The sequence below is a fragment of the Hyposmocoma kahamanoa genome, unplaced genomic scaffold, assembly GCF_003589595.1.
Source record: "Hyposmocoma kahamanoa isolate Upper Pololo Valley unplaced genomic scaffold, ASM358959v1 78, whole genome shotgun sequence".
In the NCBI taxonomy this organism is placed as follows: domain Eukaryota; kingdom Metazoa; phylum Arthropoda; class Insecta; order Lepidoptera; family Cosmopterigidae; genus Hyposmocoma; species Hyposmocoma kahamanoa.
Window position 1 is genome coordinate 2843906 of NW_020653945.1, and position 23096 is coordinate 2867001.

A 23096-nucleotide genomic window follows, 5' to 3' on the forward strand; every position below is an offset into this window, starting at 1 on the left:
ATCAAATAAGATATAATATTTGTTTCATTTATTTTTTTTAATACCAAGTGACTGTAAGTGAAGTTTAGGAACCTGGAAATACGAGAAATAATATACTAAGTAGTAGCGGGATAAACAAATCTCTAATAAGATTTTACACAAAGACGGCATTTGTATGACGGTAATAACCCCTAAACTTAGAATAATAACGCATAGAAACCTAGTCCGCACACGCTAAGTGAGGCAAATTGAAGCCCAAAGGGCCTACACGAGCGGGCGGGCCGTCAGTGCTCAAGGTCAACTTGCACCGCGAACAGCTCCAGAATTTTAGCTAAAAATGACGAAATGTGCGGTAAGTGAGTGTAAAAATACGTCAGACAAACATAAAATAGATACTAACATCACATTCCACAAGGAAGTAACGCGTTTCAATTTGTATTTTTATATAAATATTCACTAAAACCGAAAATTAACCTACTACTAAAACTAGCCTACATGAATTTGATTTTTACCTCACTTGTGACAGTTCGTTTGATATGAAACTATCATTCTATGCGTTATTATTCTAAGCCCCTAAATTTATATGCAAATTACCAGTCGCTGTATACCAGTAAATTGTAAATAATTTAAAATGAAATTTAATAATTGGTTAGTTATCGAGTTCTTAGGTTTTCGCGATTGTTACACATAGGAAATGAAACTATTTTTCCGGATTTAAATCGCGTATATTTGTTTTTTCAAACAAACCGACGTTTCGGGCCCTTTACAGGTCCCATGGTCACGGTTGACTGAGGTGGTACAGTCTTCAACCAGTTATGTCTAATATTGATGCAAACCACTTTTTTCACTGGTTTGTTTGAAAAAACAAATATACGCGATTTAAATCCGGAAAAATAGTTTCATTTCCAATTGGTTAGTTATCAACGACTTATAGTTATTCAATGATTTATAACACTATTGATCTTAGAGGTATTGATGGATTATAATAAAATGTTTTTTAATACAGTTGCTCAAAACGTGGCATTTTTAGTACTACAAATCGTGCCGAAAGTTGGATTTTTCGCACTAGTGCTTTTTGCTTTTCCATTTTTTTTAAATTTTTCAGTTGTTTCAAGTCTTAAACATAGAACTAGAGAGGTTGTAGATTTATTTAAGATTTATTTGCTTTGTGACGTGTCATTCGTCATTAAAACTTATATTTACTTACAAACATCTTATTTGTTTAAATTGCATAGGTGTTTTATAAAACAACGGGTTACATTTAAAAACACCAAAATATTTTCCATAAAGATGGCTGGTTGAGTATTAATAATGACCGGAGGTGAGTACTACTCGAGACGAAAATATACTGTTTTATTTTACTTTCAATGTAGTTTTTTCGCAAATGTATTAAAAAACGTCGTTTGATACACGTGCGGATTTGCTATTTTCACTTGTCTCGAGACCCGTGAATAATGACTAACTTTCCGCACTTGTATCAAAAATTACTATTATTTTTTTTTCTTGTTTCTGGCACTACACACTATTTATTTTAAAAAAGGCGACTGTCATTTTTTTTTCGTTTTGTCTAAATTTCCCACGTCGAGTGGTTAGAAAAAGTTTTGATTAATAAAGTTTTTTATTTGAGTGAAACTTTGATATATCAATGTTGAACCGTTATAATTTTTAAATTTTGATTCTCTAACATTTTTAAACCGTTTCTGTTTGTCACAAAAAGTAAAAAGAATGCATTTTGTTTATTTCGTTTTTTTTAAATAATGCATGAGAAAAGTTGTACTAAGTCTAAGTCAATACTAAAAGTGTTAATACATTTGCTACTTTATGTGTAAAATTGTTATTTATTTAAATATAATGTTACTATTTTATATTTTCACTGTTTTGTTCTGCATGTGTATAATATATAAGACATAATTATGTGTAAGACAAGACAATGTACGTTTCTCTATTTAAGTGCCGTCCACCAGAGACAATGAAATAGATTCTGGATTTAGTGTTTACAAGACACATATCCATCCATCCACCTATCCATTACTCCTTTATTGTAGAATAAAATATTGATGATTATATTGAATGAAATCCGTACATAGTTTCATATCTATGTAGAAAGTCGGTATCTATGAATCCGTGTTTGGAATTGTTAAAAAATCTCTTACGAGACAATGCGTTAACAATGGAAAGTATGCAGTTGCATTGTCGGGTGCATGGGAATGCACAAACAATAAGTTATCTACGTTTTCATTTTTGCTTTCATTTGGATTTCATCAAAGCGTTTAAATGACTGTCGGAGCCTTTGTTGAGTTTCAATTTTTTGGGAGCTTCATTGTTTTTGCGTTTCATTGTTCATTCTTTAGCAACTTGTTTATTTTTCTTGAATATTAGTGTATAATATGTAATAATTAATTATTTCTGACTTGCTTGATAATTCTTATAGATTAAATTATAAACGTGGTTTTTTATTGCAATTGTAATGTAAGATTATGAACGAAGCTTAGTGTGAATCGGTACTGTTTCTGAACGATGAGGTGTGAAAGCCAAGTAGAGTTACGAAAGATGATACATGGTAATACCATTGTTCTGTGGTGATACGGATATCGGTTATAAAGCTAAAGTTGTTCTTTAAGAAGTTAAAGTGAATAATTCCATATTATACTGAGACACTATCACCCAGAGACATTAAGTTGATAAGTCCCATGTGCCTGTAACAGATACATTTATTACATAAAATAGTATAGATATATGATGTCCTATTAGGTCTGAATTCTGTAAATACACCTTTAGTTAATCTTTTAGATCCAATCTTAAGATTTCTAAAGATTTTCAATCAAGGAGAAAAATAGTCTCTCGATTTCCGCGTTCCTTCACCTAAGATGCGCCTACGCAGTGACTAATGACCTCGCGTATAAGGACTGTACAGTCCACCTTAAAAGTTTAAATAGTCCAGCAAGAAACTTGTGCGAGTATATCAACGGATGGTCCAGTCAGACATCGGTGATGATGATATCAAAGGATCTGGGTGTTGGATTTTTTTTATGATACTATGTGACGGGATGAACAAGTTGTGCACGTGGTTGTAAGCGTCACACTTGCCAGTGCCACTCAGAGCTTTAAATGGCAAATATCTGAGGGGTACTGCCACTGAACCTTTCACCTCGAGCTTGCATTACTGCTTGGCTGCAGAAATAGGTAAAGTGACAGTATTTCCCTGGACGAACTCTTTAGCAATGGGCTCTACTGCTACCGAATATTCATAGTACAGGTATATTTGTTTTTTTTTACAGGTAGATTTTCAATTCGGCTTTATGTTTTTGTTTTGTATGTATGTCACGCGTTAACTGTTGTCCGATTTTGATGATTTTTCTTAGAAAGAGGATACCACAGTAGTGGTCCCATTTAAATTTGAGGAAAATATTCCACCTCTAAGGGTCGCAAACTAGGGGATGAATGACTGTGAGGTCAGTTTTTGTTCACGTCCCTAGTTAATAGGGCAACATTATTATATGGTTACGTTTTAACGAAATGTGAATTGTGAAATCTTTAGTTGATATCTGTACATTCTATGTATGGTGTTGTTGTGTCTTTGTGAGTTTTTAATATTGAACGATGCTTTTTGTTATAATTAATGTTTCCAGTTTTTGGAGGACCGTTGCCAATTTGCGGTTTAAAGTTCTTTGCCTATTTATCTTCTAAGTTTGATTGAAATTGTAAGAATTGTTATTGTGGGAATAAATTATTTCTTGAGTCAGAACACGACGTAAAGTTTTAGAAAAAAAAAACGTTTTGATTTAATTTATAAAGCTTAATAGTTATATATAGTTAATCACATTTTATTAATCATTTTTGGAAGATAAATAGGGATTCGCTCTGGACCTTTTGGAGGGAAAAGTGTCGTTTTTATTTTGACTTTCAATTATTTTGTGAAATCTAGTTTAAAGTGGAATAGGATAGTGCTATTGTGCCTTAATCGAAGATTAAAACGCGAAATTATACGAATCTCGAACTAGAATACCCGTATCGGCCCGTTTTAAGGAATCCCGAGTCAATCCAAGCACGCCGCCTCAAATTGCCTATACTCTTTGTGGCGGCCATAATTACAGAAACAAATTTAAACTTCATGTTTAGGCTGATGGCTTTGCCAAAGCCTTAATAAATTAAAAAAAAAAAGATAAATAGTCATAAATACCATGACATACCTACGTGTGGGATGGGGTGGGATGTTCTTCTTTGCAATTCCTATTTGGAATACGAATACGAATTGTATTGTGAGAAAATAAAAAAGAAGTCACGATTTCTTTTTTATTTTCTTATATTTTTTAACAAAAAGCATGAGGCAAAATCTCTCTGCCGTCTCACTCCTTCCCCACCAACGTCTTCCTCTTCATTCTCTTACTCACTCATTCCTCTCCTTCACTCTCGTCATTCACTCTTATTCCAATGCTACATTCTTAACTAAATTTTTATGGCTACGTTCGCTATTAATAAAATCCTACATACATAAATTCAATAGATTTTACGTTTAAACCAAAAGCGAAAAGACGCAATGCTTTTTTTTTATTCTATATGTAAGATTTAATTGTGGAGTACTTAAAAATTTGTCATTAATATATGAACAAACTACAAAGTCTAATTTTCCTTTTTTCAACTTCCTGGCAAGTGTGATAAAAATATTGTGACTATGCCACACGAGCTAAACAGCAATTACAAACGTTCGTGCATAAATAAATTAAAAGACAATTACTGCTCTTTTTGTCATAACCAACGTATTTGTATTTCAATAACCTTCGGATACTGGCGCTTTAAGTCTTAATTGTTAATAAAAAAAGTCAATTACACTGATTTTTGCTTAACAATAAAATCGAAACTAAATAAGATGAGATGAGAGTTATGATAAGAAGAGCAGTGCCTCTACCACGAGTTTACCGTGATAGTTGTCGCTAGTGACCGCGTAAATTCACAATTTTGTATGGCAAATTATACAGTGCCCCTAGCGGTCACAAGAAGAAACAACATTTTGTATACAAAAATATTTTACGCGGTACTAGCGATTATTTTCACTGTAATCTCATGGTAAAGGAAATTACATATTCCGAAGTAATGTTTAGTATCAATCTTCACCTATATCTATTCGCTTGCTTTAATTAAACTAGTAAATAGAACGTATACTAATTAAATGCCGTCGGAAGCTTTCGTAATCCATGGCGACTACCATCCACGCCCAATCACTGCTTTTCCCATCTTTATTATACGCTCCCACGCTGTTATACGGAAATATAAAACCGTTTTTTCACGAACATACTGTTGTCACTATCCTATGAGACAGTGATGTAATCCAATAGATAAACTCGATAGTTTATCGACACCTTGAAAGCTGTAAAATTATATTTTACTAATATCACAGAGTGTGTGCGATGGAATTGTACGATTTAATTCTATCCCACTCTTTCCATCATCGAGGGACTAGACGTATCGTATGCTGGGGTTCCACACTTGTGTTATGGACGCACCAAAGGTCCATATGAGCATTACGCTTTCACATTTATATGGCAAACGGCTGTGGAGTGGAATTTCTAGCCTGCAGACTTATTCGCTGAACGCTACAACTTGGGCCTTTTCAAAGCGACAGCGGATAGGTATTATTTACTGTACTGCTTCTGGACCCGTCACCCTGAGACATAAGTTGACAAGTCCAATGTGCCTATAATTTTACCAGCAATTTCAGCTGTGACGCTTGTAGGCCAGCCGCTGGCGTAGAATCCGCAGTCAGAATCGAGTATTTAATTTAGGACGGATATTCACGGAAGACAGTCGCCTACAATGAACGCACGGATGGCTTGTACGGAGTTCACGGGGTGCATGTTCCGTACGGAGCAATCCGCGTCACTGTAAAGCGACGTTATAACACCTACGTGTTACTCCGCTCCGGGTGCTCTGAAACCTGCCTTACCCTTCCAAACCGAAACTTATCAAAAAAATTTCAAGCTTTTTTAACTGTAGTAAACTCGACAGTTATTATTAATATATACAGATTTTCGATTTTTTTATATTTCTCCCGATACCTTACATAATTATTTTGATCATTTTGGGTTTTCGCAATGGTCATAATAATATTGCTTATTGCCGAAATCGCGTGATGTCATTGTTTCGAGAAACCTTTCTGTGCTGTCGCAAGGCACCTCCTACACTACCAATTCACATTTATAAGGAAACTGGCCTCCAAAATATGTCGAAGTGGGTAGATATTTAACGGTAGGTTATATACATATAAAGATAAAATGAATTATAGTACACACCATATTGGGTCAGTAGCGGTCGAAGACAAGTTTTAGACTATAATATTATAATAAAAATGGTATGCTTTTGCTAATATATAACTCTGTTTTTACCTAAAAATTAAGTCGTGAGCCTGATGAAACCGATACGCCTGTCCACAGCAGTTTAAGGGTCGTATTCTAGAACTCTACTCAATGCTCAAGTCAGGATTGCACTGGAAATACTACCCTAATGGCAGGGACTTGAATTTCGAGTGCTTTAAACCCTACTCAAATCCGGACTTAAGCATTGAGTAGAGTTCTAGAATACGACCCATAGTGCCACTGAGTGCCACTCATAGCTTTAAATCGCAAAGATCTGAGTCTCCGTCACCCTGAGACATAAGGTGACTAGTCCCATGTGCCTGTAATTTTACCAGCACCCTTACCCTAATACTCACATTACCGATTGGCTGCACAAATAGGTAAGGTGGCAGTACTACCTTTCAGGAACTTTTTCACAAAGAGCTCTATTGCTACTAGATTTTATTTAACATACTCTAATGCTCCCGCGCGGAGAAGCTTTGTCAGTATGTTGGACGGCGCGTGTTTTCGATACAAACAGATTTACAGTACAACGTTATAAAACGCAGCTCCACGCTCCGTCAAAGGGCCTAAGAGTGCCTCGAAGATATGGTTATTTATCAAGAACTTTGTAGGTAACTTTTTAAGTTTATTGCATGTCACGATGTTTTGCTACTAGATATTCAACTATTTTTTGTGAAATTACTTCAATTTTGTATTTTCTTATCCGCTCACGCGATGCGCTCCTCCTACCGCAAAATGGCGGCTATTTGGTTTCGCAAATTAGAAAAGCAATCAGTTTAAATACAAGTTTTTATAAATAAAAATTATTATTCTGCATTGCTAAATAAATACCCTCCGTACTACCAACAAAAAATCTCAAATAAAATGCAGTAATACACCGCAAATCCTGCACTTAAAAAGCATTAATGAAATTTTTGGTGTACTTGGATGAATATGATAATATTCCTGTAGATATTTGAGTGGTTCTAACCTTTACCATGAAACTACTCCTTAAAGTATAGTTTATAAACATTTATATTCAGGGTAAACTTAAAAAACGCTACTTACGGTATGTTTTCAGTAAATAAACACCGAAATCACCAGCCCAAACAATAACACACACGATTGTCGTGACGTATTTTTGAAGTTGTTTATTTTTTTAAATGACAGACCCAGGCATTAAAAACTTTATGGTTTGCTAGAGTAGTTACCGAAATAGCAATTAATATTACTTCTTTTACCTGTTATCCTTATCCTTTTACTTCGATATCCGATAAATCGGTATAAAATCATCATCGGCACCTCTAGGTGTGGTATGCGTCTACGGCTGCATGTATCGCGTGAGCGGATACTATTGCATATAGCATCAGTAGAGCTTCTTTTGAAAGAGTTCGTCTAGGGAAGTAGTGTCACCGTTCCTATTTCTGAAGCTAAACTGTAATGTGAGCATTACTGCGTTCCGGTTTGGAAGCGTAAGAGCGGTTACACACAGCGATGCAAACGCGATGCTGTAGCGATGCAGTCGGTAATTGTCTACCTTCATGCAAACGCGCGACTGTATCGATTGGATCGCTACACTTGTGATATATAAGCGTTTGTTCAGCAGCGACGCAAACGCGCGAAAGTTACCGTGTGTAACCACTCTAAGGTGCTAGTGAAATTACAGACAGGTGGGACTTGACAATTTATGTCTCAGGGTTACGGACGCAGTGGCTGTGCCCCTCAGATCTACGCGATTTAAAGCTCTGAGTGGTACTGCAACTGTTATGGACAGACGTGTCGCTTGCCACCAAGCGCACGAATTGTTCGTTCCGTCACTTGGTGTCATAAAAAAAATAATTATAATGATATGTAAATAAAGAGTTTTGAATATAAGTTCGATTTACTTAAATAATTTTTACAATAATAATCGTAATGTCTTTTTTCAAATCAAGCATCAATCTGACCAAATTGCAGCAGTAAACTTCTAATTTCTCCCAAATTGGTTAGACGTAGACCTCAACTCATGTCAATTTCTCGATTTCTTACTCAGTCCTGTCTTCTGTATGTGGTATAAATAAGTATTTGTAATGTATATAGCGATACCTCCAATGAACATTACGCAAAATTTATTTTTTGGTCATTTTTGTAGACAGCCATTATTTATTAATATTATGCTCCCCGAATTTTAGATGAAAATTAATAAAGAAACAAATAACAAAATTCGAAAAAAGAACGAGTTTAGTGAAAAAAATAAAGAAACAAAAAACAAAATATAAATAGAAGAGGTCCAGAAATAACTTGCCGTTGTTTTCATAGGAGGTATTGATGGAATTGTTGTTCGATGTAAACAACGTTGCAAATAGTCACAATAATGTATTTTCCCAAGCACCAATATAACCAATACGCAGCAATGTGCGCCAAACCTCCAAATTATTTAGACATTTAGCTCAGTCATGTCAAGGGCACCCTTCCTTACCAGGGCCTTAACCTTTCCCTCGGGACTTTCAAGGTCGCTCCAACTCCTTTGACTTTTACCGTCCGGTTTCCAAAGGTACCCGAAATACTTTCAAAGTATTTACAACCTTAGCAACGAAGCTTTTGAGACCTTCTTTGCTTACTTTTCTTTGCTCTGTTTGTGTATTTTATGAATCGGTTTGTAGTGTTACAGTCGAGAACAAAAGTGTTTGTATTAAAGTAAATTTACACACGGTTTTTGCAGACGTCACGTGTTTTTAACACTATATAGTTCAGATGAATGAATAAAGTGATGAAAATTTCAAAAACTTTTGAAGAAATTTTAAGATGGATCTGTTTTGTGTATCTTAAGACATACCTTTAAAGAGCTAATGAAAAAAAAATTCTGTCACATTTATAGCCTTATTGTGTTATTATTTCGATTGTGTATAAGGAAAAAATTGGCACATCTTTGTTTAATTATTTCTTAGCGCTACTTTGTGGGATGTATATGGATCGATGATGAGACATGATGAACTGTTAAATCAGGGCTCAGTTTAATGGCATTTGATTTCTTAGTTTAGTTAATGTTTTGTTTCTTCGATTTATAAAACCTATAGATCAGTGTTGCCAGATGGTTACGTTTCTCACATTTTTCGTTGAGATCTTTTAAATATAACTACATTTTGTTATTGTAAATCTTAAATAGTTTACGAACGCATATTCGCAACTCAGAGACGGCGCAAAAAAAAATTATAATCGATCAATTACTTTTTTATTTTTTATTTTTAGGATTTAGGCGTATATATTATATTTCATAGTTACAATTTTCAATAAAAAAACGAACTTGTAAAATGTAAACTTTGCAGCAAAAATTTAACTATTTACCTTTCCAGGTAACGAAATGTAATTTTGGACTCAAGGCAACTCTGCTATAGACGTTGTCCATCGTTGTAAGTTTATGTAAAAGTGAATATAAAAGGTAAGTGTGAATGGACGTTCTTGCACGCAGAAGCTAAACGAACGACGAACGAATGTGCGACGAATACGATTGTATAAACGCGGTATTAGAATTGAAAAGAGAAATTCAAAGAGTTGAACTCCTTTTGTTGCCGACTGTATGATACGGTTGTGTACGAAATCGAAAGTATTGTTTTTGCGAACAATAACATGTAACCCGGTTCATTAAGTATGCATGAGGTAATGGAGAACGTAATGTACCTACGCAAGAGCCTGTAAGTAGGATCTTATTTGCATTTAGTTAAGACTGTTTTAAAGAGCAGAGCAATCTCGGCTAAATGGTAGTTTATTATATAAGCTGAATATATAATTACGAATCGAATAGATAAACTAATTGCTTCATACTACCTGCTTTAAACATGTTTTGAACGAACTTTAAGTTTTTCACAGCAATAAAAGCCGATAAAAAACTAAAAAAAATAAAATAAAAAGACTTTATTCTTCATCAGAAAACAAATTTAAGATAAAACAATGCTTAATTCTATGTCGAAGAAACGGGAAAAGCTTCAGCAATTTGCTGGTTTTCAGGCTTCACCTGGCAAGCATTCGCCAGCACCTTAACAAAGTGTTGCCCCTCCGGACGTCGGCAGAGACGTGGCTAGATATTTGCAGCGCTTAAAAGAAGAGACTGACCCGCGGCACCCCTTACTCTGTCACGTGCCGGTATTCCAGAAGCTAAAGAGTTGTCATAGCTTCATTAAAGAAGTATTCCCTCCGGACGGGGAAACTAACCAAGTCCGTATAAATCTCTGGAAGGAAAGATTCCCACGCATCACTCATGCTGCTGTCAGAGCACCTCCCTCCTGGGCATAATCTACCTTGGCTAACTTTGAAGTCTCTAAATACATTGCGAACCCAAGTCGGCCGAAGCAAGGAGAGCATTCACAGGTGGGGTTATACCTCAGAGAGCGTATGTATTTGTGGCGTCTCTCCCCAGATTGGCACATCTTTTGTCCTGTCCTGCGTGCTCCTACAACCTGCACACGCGAGGACCTGTATAACATCTATCGACGTTTATGATCTTTGTATCAATAATAATAACAACTAGTGATGTATTTTCACTGAAAGTATATGAATATTATTGTAGTATAACATGATATTCAATAAACATTTGCATGGCCACTGAAGAGTTTTAAATTACAAATAACTGAGTGGCACTGCCACTTCGCTCGTCACCTTGCTTGACACGTAAGTTGACAAGTCCCTTGTGCCTGTAATTTCACATATAATCCCAATCGTGTTTGATTTCGCAGCTTAAGGCCTAGTTCCCACTATACCGGACCGGTGACTTTGCCCGGAAACCGGCACTCGGACTAGGTATTCACATTAAGCCGGATCTCGCAAGAAAATCGGAGACTAAAGTCTTCACCTTAGTTGATTTCAGACCACTGTGCATTATAGACGACGAAATTATGGTGTTGTGATGTATCTCAGAAGGCTTAATTGGGTATAAAGAAAACATTGGGTACATCCTGTTTTACGGGAAAGATTTATAATGGGCCAACTGAGAAGTGACGAGTCAAAGTTCTCCAATTATTTTCGAATGACAGCATCCTGTTTTGATGATTTATTGGGACTTTCGTCGTCATTCACATTACTTCGGTCCGGGTGTTCTGGCGGTCCGTAGTGACAAACGCTCCGGCAACAATGCCGAGTCCGGCGTAATGTGAATAGCTTCAAATAAATTTTTACAGCCACTAAGCCTTTCCGGCAAACTCGCCGGTCCGGTTTAATTAATAGTGGGAACTTGGCTTAAGGGTTTATTTTTTAAGTCACAAAAAGAAGGAAGCTCTAGTATAAAGCAGTGTTATCTTATTTATAACATTAGTATTAATCTATTACAATCGATAGTAAATTGTATTGAATTTGGTATTACAGTGGTTTGCTCTATGTCATAGTTGATGATACATGAATGATATATGTATAGTTAGTAGCTCTATTTGTGAATTACTACTGATTTAAACGTGCGTGTTGTTAATTTCATTATATTTAATTTTACTTTATGTTTTTGTGTGCGTGTTTTATATATCAGCTTGTTCACAACAGAGCGGGGACAAGCTGAAAGTCAGTACTGTGAATGAGCATATGTGCTACTCAGTGTGTGCTAAGCTTGCTGCCACACAGTAATTGTTATTGTTAAGATTGTTGAAATTTTTACGTCATTGAATAAGTTACATTTAATATTTTATGTGGTGAATAAATAGTTTAAATATTCAATTGCAAAAGCAGGTAAAGTGGCAATACTTTCCTAGACGAACTTTTTTACAATCATCTCAACTGAGTACAATCCCTGGTTAAGCCTTGTACTCTCGTACTTCTCGTTATTGGTTGGTACTGCGGTACAGTCAATGAGAAAATGTATTTGAGGGTTGTACTGCATTTTATTCAGTTTATTACTTAAGACTGATTTTTTTTACATTTGATTTGTAACATGTCAATATTAATGACCTGTCACTAAAAAAATTCATTGTATTGCGATAATTATAACATTAAAGTTTATTATTATTAATGCTCTACATTGTAATATTTATTTATTTAATTACTTTTGTTACAGAAACCGTTCGTGTGTGCACCCAATGCCATTATTACCCAGGGATTGTAAGAAAAGGCGTCTTCCAAACAAGGTAAAAGTTAGATTGTAACTTAATACGTCGTCAGGGGTTCTTGTTCTTGCTCCCTAGGCTCTTGTTTCTCAAAAATATTAATATAATAACTTTTTTTTTATAATATCAAGACTAAGTGTTGGGACGAACATGTCGTATGCCTGATGGTAAGCTACACGCCTGTCCATAACAGTTGCAGTGCCGCGCAGAGCTTTAAATTGCAAAGATCTGAGAGGCACTGCCGCTGCGCCCTTCACCTTGAGACATAAGTTGACAAGTCCCATGTGTCTGTAGTTTTACCAGATCACCCTTCAAAACAGGAACGCAGTAAAGTTCACATTAGTGCTTAGAGGCAGAAATGCAAATGGGCGCTCTACAGCTGCTAAAACGTACTTTATGATAGTTACGAAATTTTTAATGATTAAAAAAAATTAAGAAGAACTAAAATTGTTCAATGAATCAAAAATTAAAAAAGAACCTTGTGTAGTCTGGTGCTCGATGTCTGGTTGGCTGGTTTTATATATTTTTCGTTGACGCGCCATTGTTACGTGTGTTCTGTTTTGTGAAAGCGGGACACTTTTAAGTATTTTGGTCCAAAAAGTGGGATGTCCCGCTCAAAGCGGGACGTATGGTCACGTTATGTATGAGCAAAGATGGGGTAAGAGGAATAATAATCTTATTTCCAAAAACGGTAATGTATATCTCGTGATCTCATTTTTATTAATATAATAATAATATATCAAAATAATAATTGTCAGTTTTATTTTTTCCGCCTTTTGCATTTGAAGCATCGTAGCGACATCTCTTAAAAATCGCTTAAACTAATTTGTCTGTTTTATCGACTGTGAGCCTATAGTGTTAAACTCTTTAGATTATGATTTAAGGCTTCAAGTCCTTCTTTCCCTGGTGTTCCTTTCATCCCACCTGACCTTATAGAACACGGCAAAGAGTAATTCTCGTGTCACATAGTATTCTAAGGAAGTATGCGGTTCCACAACCGCCACGGATAGCAAATAGTCTTTGCAAGCATTCCAGCACGTATATCTTTATCACCATGCATGTATCACCTGGCAATATTATTATTTTGTACAATTCCAGAATAGAGTGGTGCAATAAAACACCTACGCTGTGTTTATCAATTAGGAACAATGGCCATTTCTCTGGATACGCATAATTTTAGCGTACAACGGCGGACAAACCGTGAATATAATAAAACCACAGGGGTGCAGATAGGGTTGGCATAATGAATTTCTAAAATCACCTCCATGCCGTATTAAAACCTAAACTCATACCTCCATGAATGTGGAATTTTAAGAAGGCGGAAAAAACAGAACTATAAGAATTAATTATAGGATTATACCTTTAATTCATGACTGAAAAAAGGTCTAGAAATTATATCTTAAGTTCGTATTGCCCGATATTGCGTTTGAAGAGCACAAAAGAGATTTCGTCCAAAAACGGAGTTACGTGATTTCCAAATTTAGTCGACGGCGACGTACTAAAACATGCATTTCTAATATGACAAAATTGTTAAGAAGAAAATAGATTATTTTTTGATTTATTCAGAAAATGCTAAATTTTTTTGTGATTGAAGTTTTTCATTGGTTTGGAATAATCATATGACAACATTGGCATTGTCTACGATTCTCCGGCAGACGGTTTGCAGCTTTGTTAAGACATCTTTTTGATGATATATATTCTAGAAAGCCATCGAAATGGCTTGATTTGTGTAAAGGTTGCAAGATAAAATGCTTGGACGTACAAATTCAGATATTGAAATAGATGCTGACTTTGCCAACCCTAGGTACACCTGTTGATTGTCATCGCTATGCATCGCGAAAACAATTTTACGTTTGCAGTCTCTGTCACAAAATTCGCCAATGAATATTATAAAACAAATTTTTATACAGCCGCAAGTGAAATTTGTTAAATCTTTTTTAAAAAACGAACACATATGTGCCCCAAAGACAATATAGAACGAGCGACCGTGTTCCTTGTCTATGGTTAAAGATTTATGTGCGTACGCGCAGCTGTAATTTAGCATTTTTTGTGTTATTTGTTTTTGCTGTAAGTTTTTAAGAGACATGTTTATTTTTCTTGATTTATTGTCCGGTAGGTAGAGGACAGGTAATATAGGTATAAAGAGAGCAAAATAGAAAAAACTTACTGTCTCTCGTTTTATATTTAATGTTCATACATTTTCTTAAACTAAGCAATAGTGTGTAATAAACAGATATCGGTACAGGGTAAGTATATTTACACTGTAGGTGCTGGATAAGGGGTCCTGGGTTCGATTCCCGGTAGGATCAATTTGGGGAAATATACGTTTCTATACTGGTTCTGGCTCTATACTCTCGTTCTCCGTCCGAAGCAATTATTGTGAAATAAGTAACACTCAAAAAAATTTAAAAACGCATTATGTAAATGAAGCTTCATACTTGACTTCATGTTTTTTAATTTGGTCGAGTATTAATTATTTGACAGTTATTGTTTCGGACGGACGTCAGCCGGAGAAGTGGAATAGTATAGAATAGACTTTATTGCAACTCCACAACACGGATACAAAAAAAATGATAACACAAACAAGGAAAACAAAATTAAAGAAATAATATTTAATTAACAAACAAAATAAAAAATACTATAATAAAAACAACATTAAATAAGACAAATATGACAAAAAACAAATTATAATGCTTTCGTTTTGGGCTTCCGATCCCATAGACAATAACGGACCGATAACGTGAATGTAAAATGTGATCATGGTGAAATAGGTTCTTTTACATGCTTATACAAAGATTTTACTGAACAAATGGCGGATTTCTTTAGTGTTGTACCATAATCTATCCAAAAACCATTATTGACTTGCAAACTTTTAATTAAAGTCGACCAATATTCCATTTGGGAATATTTTACTTCTTTTGGGAATATCCGGGAATGTCATGTGAGACTTTATTTTGCATTTATAAATGCTCAAATATTACAAAAAGTGAATTTCATAGTAAGAAATTATTAAAACGAAGGACGTATGCAGCTACGTGTATCGGACTTTACTTTTGGGAGTAGACGCTCTGAGCGAGATGTGTGACGGACGTGTGTGTCGAATAAACAACTTAAATATTTGTGTATGTGTTCTTTGTACTTTGTGTTACTGCTGTATGTTATATTAGAGATCGTAAAAATACATAAATATAGAAAAAAATTAAAGTTGCGACGAAAGATAAAGTATAGTGTAGTATAGACCCCCTGGTCTTGGTACTGGTCTTGGTACTTGGTCTGGTACTGTTAGTAAAGGGAAACTCAAGTTTGAGACAGACCGGTTGTCGTTGTCTGGCAAAAAAATAGATTGGATAATGGATAATAATAATAATATAATAGTCATGTAAGAAGATTTATCTTTAAATAACTTAGAGAAAACTCATGAAATAAGAATTTTCGACCGCCATTATTGGTATATTTTTTGTAATACATTATTATTTACTGTACAATGATACAAATAATATCAAAAAATCACTGGAATTTTTTTTTTCCATTTAATTTCGTAATAGCACACAGTACTTGCAGCTGTGGTAGCCTATCTCTTATCGAGAGTTGTGGATTCGAATCTGGGCTTGCACCTCTGTCTGAGTTTTTAGGAATTTATGTGCAAAATTTGATTTGAAATTTACCATGAGCTTTTCGGTGAAGGAAAACATCGGCACAATCGGCAATAAGTCCGCGTGGGAATTACAAACCAAACCCTATTGTTAATGGTCTGCTAGGTGACCAAACAGCTCTCAGATGAAACCATTGCTTCTCTATTCTACTCTATAATATATATTATTTAACTGCTTCCGTGGCTGAACGGTTACCATGCCGTACTCCCATGCAGAGGTGACAGGTTCGATCCCCGGGCCGCAAATGTTTGTATGGCCTACATTTATTTCTCTCGTGAGTTTGGGTGTAATTTGTGGTTGTCTGTGTATGTGGCCATGGCAGCCGCGACACTGCACACACACAGCAGTTTTAGAATATTGAAATTATTTAATGATATTTCAGCTACGCATCGTTAAGTTCCGATAAGTCGAATACGTTAACCAATTCTAACTGTTTTTAAAAGAGAAATTTGTGCTTTATTTCTTTCTATTTAAAATGGATATTTGACAATTTGTCACATGACCGCGTTTTAGTTAGTGGACGACAGACTAACTGCCTTAATTTAGTCTTAGAATTAATTTGTCATTATTTACAGGACAATATATCGCACCCTTAGTAATATAAGGGCACAATCCAAAAAAAGTAGATTTTTGGGAAATTTGGGAATTGATAGGGACTTAAATAATAAATGGGATCAAACTTAAATAGCTCCATATTTCTGTTATATTTTTTGTACCATATGGGTCTAACTTGAAAGTGTTTTTTTAACTTGCTTGAAACTTATGGAATTTACTTATATTATTATTATTTTTTTATTGCTATTTATAATACATTTATCAAAGAACAAATCTGCCAAATTTCATATTTATAACTTAAATAATAAGCATGTTATTTGAAAAAATAGGTGTAATGTAGGAATCCAGAATATTAATACGCGATTTCCCAAAAATCTACTTTTTTTGGATTGTGCCCTTATATTACTAAGGGTGCGATATAGAGACTATTACAACTTCCTTTAAATAACAGCTACCTTTAAAATGTATCATGAGCTTTTCGGGGAAAAAAAAATCTCGTGAAGAAACTTGCATGCATCTGCAAAGCAATTTAATGATTTATGAAGTTCCTAATCCGGTCCCAATCCATTGTGAAAGGCGGCCTGAGCTCAGAAGTGGCTATAGGTACATGGTTATTTTTAAAATACGAACAGCAGGACTATTACTAACAACAACAACAACGCACACACTCAACATAACAACGGCCCCGCACTAGGAAAACCCTGTGTCGCGGGTGCCATGGACACACACATAGACAACCACAAATTACACCCAAACTCACGAGAGAAATAAATGTAGGTCATACAAATATATCTCCCGGCCCCGGAATCGAACCTGGGAACTCTGCGTGGCAGTCCTGCATGGTAACCGTTCGGCCACAAAGGCAGTTAAGGCATAAACAATAAGTTTTGTTCCACGAAGGAAGTTTTTATTATTTAAATATTCAAGCATATTGTCGTGTAATACACATATCTAAACAACTTATGAAAGCTGGATACATAAAAAAGTAAGAAAGTTTGTAAATAGAAAATTTCCTTTGGCGGAATTATTCTTTAGCGGAAATAGCTGCCAGCTTTGTGGTCACCGGAGGTTTCTACGAGACGATCCGACAGCTCGTTCGCTAGAAGTTTCGCCTGTGGCCCCGGGGACCCAGGGTTTCAACCGCAAAAGGCACAAAGGTGTAGTAATGAGTAAGGTTGGCGTATTTGAGCCTTTTGCGGTTCTCTGCGCCGCCCATGCTTGCAAGGACATGGGATGGGGCTACAATGTACTGGCTGTTCCACGACTGTTTACAAAACATAATAAATTTACCAAAAACATACTATTACATTTTTGTTGTACTATCTGTTACTTTTTAGACCTGTATCTGGTAGAATAAGTTCAAACGTGCAAGCGTCCTCCGCGACGACTCCCACCCCCGTCCTGCACAGAGATATTATCAAATTCAAATTAATTTATTCTCAGACCAATTAGTCCATATTTGTTAGTAACAATCTTATAAACTAAGTTAGTAGAAACAATAAGAACAATTACAATACATTAAATTACATTAATACATTATTATATGTTCACGTGTAACTCGGTGAACCTGCGGAAAACAGCAGAGTCCATTCTTCCTGATTAGGATGATAATCCTCGGGATACCATTAGTGCTCCCACGCAATCGCAACATCTGTGACGCACTTTTTCTGCGCATGATTGCGTATTATCGTTTAGAGCGATCTATTTAAATCTTATTTTTGTATGAGAGTAAAATCTAATGAATTATTAAAAGCCACGGACCAAAAGTTGTATAAGATGTTAGTAAAAAAGTTCTGCAAAGTTTTTAGTATTTTAAAAATAACCCTGTATTATATACAAATACAAAATACAAATATTTTGCCCGTAGGCAAAATATTTATTTAATTTTATATTTCTTAACAAACACAAATTATTCTTAAAGCCCAAACATAAAATTAACTGATGAGTAAATATTTCTTTCTCCCATACATTTCAACATGCCCAATATTAATTTACAAGAGCGTGTCCACAAGTCCAAATGATACAGGCTGTTATTATAGCATTACAAGTCGTTATTACCTGTATTACATGGCATTATGCACCCTGAGTAATATTAGCTCCGTCATGAGAGTACTGCACACGCGATGTTTGTGGAATATACGAGCAAAACGAGTTACTGTTGCAGATTTAAATTGTTACCCCAGTGTTGACTTTTCGGAAGGAATTTTTCAGCATGTACAATTACAAACACTAGTAGTAACAAAAGTACAGTAATATCAGAGTATTAGAGTCGTTTATTATCTAACGGGAAATATAATAACTTTACTTCGCATTTTATTGGAGAAATAATTGTAAAGATCTAGAGAGAGGAAATGTTGTCCCTTATACCTCAGGGCGCGGCCATTGGCAATTTTTGTTTTAATTTTTTTGTATATTGCATGGTTAAACTATGTACACATGAAGCTATTTATTATCATTTTATATATATTTTTGCTGGTACGTATAGCACATGCTTTCTTTTTTTAAGTACCAGCTGTTATATGTACTAATTCTTTGACACTTAGTTACTGTACAGTAACACATAATAATAATATTTTTTTATTTTTTTAAAATTAGACTTGGACTCAATCGACAAGCGTGCCGAAAGGCTTATAGGTGACTCGGAATTAGTAGAGGCGAAGTTGTAGAGCCTTGAACACCGCCGTAAAGTTGCCTGCTTATCGATATTCTACAATATATATCACGGAGAGTATGCGATGGAATTGCATAATTTGTTTCCGCCTTCCCCTTTCCATCATCGGGGGACTAGACGTGGGCTGGGGTTCCACCCCTATGTTGTACATATTCCCAGGATTCGCACGAAGCGTATCGCTTCCACATTTATATGGCAAGCGGCTAGAGAGTGGAATTCTCTGCCTGCGGACTTATTTTTCGAACGCTATAACTTGGAACTTTCAAGGCGAGAGTGAATAGGCATTGTTTAGATGTGCATGATACATAGTCGACCTCATCATCACTTTCCGTCGGATAAGATGGAGGTCAAATGCAAAATTTTTAATAAAAAAAATTTATTGTATATTTTTGGTTCAAGATTTCACATTTGTTGCAGTTCGTGTTAAGTTTGTTATATCAACGAGCGTGCAATAAAATATTCTCCATATTGGATTTTAAATTAAATTTTTTTACGAGAAAAATGTCTGACTGGTTTTTGCGATTATTACATGTAGGAAATAAAATTATTTGATTTTAGATCGTAGATTTGTTTTTTCAAACAAACCAACGGTCCGGGCCATTTACAGGTCATATGGTCACGCCTAACTGAGATGGTAAAGTCATCATCTACTTATTTCGCATATTATAAGACTTTTTTGAAAAATCAAATATAATAATAAAAATAATAATAGATTCCAAAAAATGATCGACACCAGCAACTAACACTACGCTAACTTCAAAATTGCGACTTTTCACCAGAAACTCAACTTTTTCAATTTCAAACATATATTTACGATTTTTTACTAAAAGATGTTCATCATAGATTATAAAATACACACATCGAAAGTGTCCAGGATTCAAATAATTTTTTTTTAAATATTTGATTACCCATTTCAATGAAATAAAAATATGTATATAAATTTGTAAAATTATTTATTTATTTATTAAATTATCAAATTAATAAAAAAACCAATAATATTAAAAGAAAATTAATTAAAAAACCTGATTTTCAGTAATTGGCAAAAACGTGATTGATCCCTAAACATTTTTAATGGGGTATACTTATTACTTTTTTATTGTTTTCCCAATTCTGATTTTATTTAAAATAAGCTGACTATTCGAGTTGGCATAGTGTTACTTGTTGGTGTCGATAGTGAGGATAGCACGAAATGTTATCAATAATATTTAATATTTAATTATAATGTTATTATATTCACTACAGAAGAAATGTTATTTACAACATGCCAGCTTATAACATTCCGTTATTGACATTATCGTCTGTCGAAAACAAGCCAATACTGGCAAGCTAGCGGCCCTACAGCAAGGCTGGAATTTAATACCTGTTACCTATTTAATATCTTCTAGGTTTATTACCTTGGTCGTTTCCTGTTGGCACTGGAGAGACGGCTTTCGAAAAGCGTGTCAATGGTCGTAACGTCTACGTTTTCAATATTTCAAACTCATATTTAAATAATCGTTCCGGGCTCGCACCTCGTGGATCTACTCTCTTTCTCGTTCGACATTCCGTCCGAAACAATTACTGTGAAACATTGACTTACAAATAAATGGACGACGGGTCTTTACAAAAACCATGAAACAAATGTCCTAAGTCAACCTGTTTAAACGTAGTGACGTGTAAAGGAATATGAAAAAGCTAAAACGTTGAATTTAAATTGTAATGTCATCGCAGTACTGTCTAATTTTGCTTGCTTCGCTGTCAGTCGAACAAACGAAGACTAAATGAATGACGCTCTGTATACGATTTTAACGCCCTATAAGTTCGGACACTTTTTAGCGCGGACCCGACGTCCATATAATTGTAAGTCAATGGTTATTAACCATATTTCTTCATACAAAAAAAACCATAATATAAACCGTATAATTTTTTTTAAAACGGTAACAAGCCGTGAAATCAACAGCGACGAAACGAAATCTGAACAATTACTCCAAAAACTCGTACTAACGCGTGATACACAATAGCTGATTCGATTTATCGATTTTATGGTGTAAATCTCTATGGACAAATATTCCGTTTTACGCATCAAATAGTCGGGGTAATTTATTTTCATCATTGCATTTTCTATTTACTTAATACACTGTCATTTTTACTTAAAATTACAACTGCAACAAATATTGTTTGTTTGAGTGTATTAAAACAAATTTACTGTCTCTTTTTTAACCTGATTGAGGGATTAGTTAAAAGAGGAGATGTCACAGTGCGTATTCTATGTGATAAAATCGAAGACCTGGCAGTATGGTTTAGACGCCTAAGCCTGTGCCGAAGGACGAAAAATTTTATTACTACTACCATCCTATGTGAAATGAACTATTATCATTCTTAAGGCAAACTCGCAGGAGAAGAACAAATGAACATTTACATCATGAACACCACCATCGCCATTACCACGGTGCGTTCTACGCCAGCGCCGACGCCCCCTGTCCGCTCTATGTCTAATAAGGTATACACTCATAGCTCCACACTAGGGAAACCCTGAATCGCGGGTGCCATGAACACACACATAGATAACCACAAATTACATCCAAATTCACGAGAGAAATAAATGTAGACCATACAAACATTTCTCCCGGCCCGGGAATCTAACCCGGGACCTCTGCGTGGCAGTCCAGCATGGCGACCGTTTGGCTAATGGGCGCCTTCAAATTATATGCCTCTAGAAGCTCGTCTGTGGCGCGTTTGTGACGCTTGTAGTCATTTTCATATAACATCTAGTTTGCAAAAGTCTCGAGTATTAAATAAAATTTTGGTGATAATATTCTAGAATATTTACATACATACATAGGTATACTTCACGAATTTTTTCCATCGGAGCAGGCAAAGACAACAAGAAAAACAAGAAAACTAACCTAAAAGATAACCCTGTTATCGTAAAAATTCGTTCGTTTAGAACCCTGAAAAATTGTCTTTTCCAGATGGGTTTTATAACAACCAATTTCAATTCTCTTCGTCTAATCACAAAAACAAACACTTAAAATACTTTACTTTCCACACCTCCAGCGTACAGTGTCGCGATAATTATGCTTTTTTCTCGCTCGCTACTTTGTGCTGTTTAAAAATGTCTTATACGCGTAAATTGCAGAGGAATGCTACATTCTTCAGGGCTACCTCTACTGAAATATGCAGGTTGCAGTTTAGAACTCATGGATAATTTATTGTAACTTTAGAAATATGCGTGGTTCATTGTTTTTTTTTATAATATCAAGACGGGACGAACTTAGGTAAGGCAAGCTTCATGCCTGTGCTTAACAGTTGCAGTGCCACTCAGAGATTGAAGTCGTAAAGATACGATAAGGAGCAGAAGTAAGAATTATTATTACATGACGCTAGCCACTAACGAAAATGCAAATACAAAAAGATAAAAAGTAAAGTTCGACTGTCACACTGATGTAACTAAACTTGGAATTACTTCTACCAGGACCACGATGAACGCAATTTTTTTCTGACCTAATCGGGGGATAGATAGATGTCCTAAGAAATCGTCACCAAGTCATGGTAATTTGTATCGTAGTTCTAATTTAACGACTTTGAAAGATCCTGTGATCCTTTTTTTTTTTCAAAACACAACGCATTTTGCAAATCTGAGTAGATCATTAAGGCCCACATTAATTAACATCTGCTACCGGTATTAAGTATGTATCAGATGAGATGCCACTCAGCATTAAAGGACTATATTCATGGACATATTGGTGGATACCGTATTTAGGCAACTGCGGGGTATTTGTTTGATTAGGGCTTAATAAGGGCAGCCGTAACTTGCGATGTTTGACGTTTATTAATAAAAGGACATTTTGACACCATTTTGTTATGG

At 35.2% G+C, this 23096-nt stretch overlaps 1 protein-coding gene across 1 annotated transcript in view; it reads left to right on the plus strand.

Annotated features, from left to right (window-relative positions):
- LOC113233252 overlaps positions 1–23096 on the plus strand; it is a 152136-nt gene that overhangs the window by 24884 nt on the left and 104156 nt on the right. The window contains exon 2 of the mRNA XM_026468295.1: positions 12322–12391. The gene's annotated coding sequence lies outside the window, so the exon portion shown is untranslated. The remainder of the gene's footprint in view (positions 1–12321; positions 12392–23096) is intronic.